Source organism: Carassius gibelio, chromosome B22 (genome assembly GCF_023724105.1).
Source record: "Carassius gibelio isolate Cgi1373 ecotype wild population from Czech Republic chromosome B22, carGib1.2-hapl.c, whole genome shotgun sequence".
NCBI lineage: Eukaryota > Metazoa > Chordata > Actinopteri > Cypriniformes > Cyprinidae > Carassius > Carassius gibelio.
This window is the reverse complement of record NC_068417.1, coordinates 44,380,098-44,382,597: the sequence shown is the minus strand read 5'-3', so window position 1 is coordinate 44,382,597 and position 2,500 is coordinate 44,380,098. Positions and strand designations below refer to the sequence as shown.

The 2,500-nt window shown below is 39.1% G+C and overlaps 2 non-coding genes across 2 annotated transcripts in view; both read right to left on the bottom strand.

Moving 5' to 3' along the window:
• Positions 1-169: 169 nt before the first annotated feature.
• On the bottom strand, positions 170-288 carry LOC127997340 (5S ribosomal RNA). The gene has a single exon (XR_008170206.1). It is a non-coding gene; the product is annotated as a 5S ribosomal RNA (ribosomal RNA).
• Positions 289-2,440: 2,152 nt separating this feature from the next.
• LOC128002592 (5S ribosomal RNA) overlaps positions 2,441-2,500 on the bottom strand; it is a 119-nt gene continuing 59 nt past the window's right edge. The window contains exon 1 of the ribosomal RNA XR_008175339.1: positions 2,441-2,500. This exon is cut by the window's right edge and continues 59 nt beyond it. This is a non-coding gene — a ribosomal RNA (5S ribosomal RNA).

Here is a 2,500-nt window from a genome sequence, read left to right as displayed (position 1 = left end):
GATTATTATATAATTCGTGAAATTTTCCAAAAAGATTAAAGCACCTGGTATTCCCAGGCAGTCTCCCATCCATGTACTAAGCAGGCCCAAACCTGCTAATATTCAGAGATCAGGCATTGACTCTATTTTTTGGCAAAATTATTATATACTAAGTGAAAAATGTCCAAAAAGCTTACAGCACCTGGTATTCCCAGGCGGTCTCCCATCCAAGTACTAACCAGGCCCAAACCTGCTTAGCTTCCGAAATCAGACGAGATCGGGCATAGCCAGGTTGGTATGGCCGTAAGCGAAGTCTGCTGCAAAGAGAGGGCTATTTAAAGACCAGCCAATCTTATCGCCAGTACATTATATAAGTAGGAAAGAAAACCCAAAAGCTTAAATCACCTGGTATTCCTAGGCAGTCTCTCATCAAAGTACTAACCAGACCTAAACCTGCTAAGATTCAGAGATCGGGCATTGACTCTTTTTTTTTTTTTTTTTTTTTTTTTTTTTTTTTTTATGAAATATTATTATATAATTCGTGAAATTTTCCAAAAAGATTAAAGCACCTGGTATTCCGAGGCAGTCTCCCATCCATGTACTAACCAGGCCCAAACCTGCAAATATTCAGAGATCGGGCATTGACTCTATTTTTTGGCAAAATTATTATATAGTAAGTGAAAAATATCCAAAAAGCTTACAGCACCTGGTATTCCCAGGCAGTCTCCCATCCATGTACTAACCAGGCCCAAACCTGCTAATATTCAGAGATTGGCATTGACTCTATTTTTTGGCAAAATTATTACAGTATTGTTCAAAATAATAGCAGTACAATGTGACTAACCAGAATAATCAAGGTTTTTAGTATATTTTTTATTGCTACGTGGCAAACAAGTTACCAGTAGGTTCAGTAGATTCTCAGAAAACAAACAAGACCCAGCATTCATGATATGCACGCTCTTAAGGCTGTGCAATTGGGCAATTAGTTGAAAAGGGTGTGTTCAAAAAAATAGCAGTGTCTACCTTTGACTGTACAAACTCAAAACTATTTTGTACAAACATTTTTTTTTTTTTGGGATTTAGCAATCCTGTGAATCACTAAACTAATATTTAGTTGTATGACCACAGTTTTTTAAAACTGCTTGACATCTGTGTGGCATGGAGTCAACCAACTTGTGGCACCTCTCAGCTGTTATTCCACTCCATGATTCTTTAACAACATTCCACAATTCATTCACATTTCTTGGTTTTGCTTCAGAAACAGCATTTTTGATATCACCCCACAAGTTCTCAATTGGATTAAGGTCTGGAGATTGGGCTGGCCACTCCATAACATTAATTTTGTTGGTTTGGAACCAAGACTTTGCCCGTTTACTAGTGTGTTTTGGGTCATTGTCTTGTTGAAACAACCATTTCAAGGGCATGTCCTCTTCAGCATAGGGCAACATGACCTCTTCAAGTATTTTAACATATGCAAACTGATCCATGATCCCTGGTATGCGATAAATAGGCCCAACACCATAGTAGGAGAAACATGCCCATATCATGATGCTTGCACCTCCATGCTTCACTGTCTTCACTGTGTACTGTGGCTTGAATTCAGAGTTTGGGGGTCGTCTCACAAACTGCCTGTGGCCCTTGGACCCAAAATGAACAATTTTACTCTCATCAGTCCACAAAATGTTCCTCCATTTCTCTTTAGGCCAGTTGATGTGTTCTTTGGCAAATTGTAACCTCTTCTGCACATGCCTTTTTTTAACAGAGGGACTTTGCGGGGGATTCTTGAAAATAGATTAGCTTCACACAGACGTCTTCTAACTGTCACAGTACTTACAGGTAACTCCAGACTGTCTTTGATCATCCTGGAGGTGATCATTGGCTGAGCCTTTGCCATTCTGGTTATTCTTCTATCCATTTTGTAGTTGTCTTCCGTTTTCTTCCACGTCTCTCTGGTTTTGCTCTCCATTTTAAGGCATTGGAGATCATTTTAGCTGAACAGCCTATCATTTTTTGCACCTCTTTATAGGTTTTCCCCTCTCTAATCAACTTTTTAATCAAAGTACGCTGTTCTTCTGAACAATGTCTTGAACGACCCATTTTCCTCAGCTTTCAAATGCATGTTCAACAAGTGTTGGCTTCATCCTTAAATAGGGGCCACCTGATTCACACCTGTTTCTTCACAAAATTGATGACCTCAGTGATTGAATGCCACACTGCTATTTTTTTGAACACACCCCTTTCAACTAATTCAACTAATTGCCCAATTGCACAGCCTTAAGAGCGTGCATATCATGAATGCTGGGTCTCATTTGTTTTCTGAGAATCTACTGAACCTACTGGTAACTTGTTTGCCACGTAGCAATAAAAAAAGATACGAAAAACCTTGATTATTCTGGTTAGTCACATTGTACTGCTATTATTTTGAACAATACTGTATATACTAAGTGAAAAATTTCCAAAAAGCTTACAGCACCTGGTACTCCCAGGCGGTCTCCCATCCAAGTACTAACCAGGCCCAAAC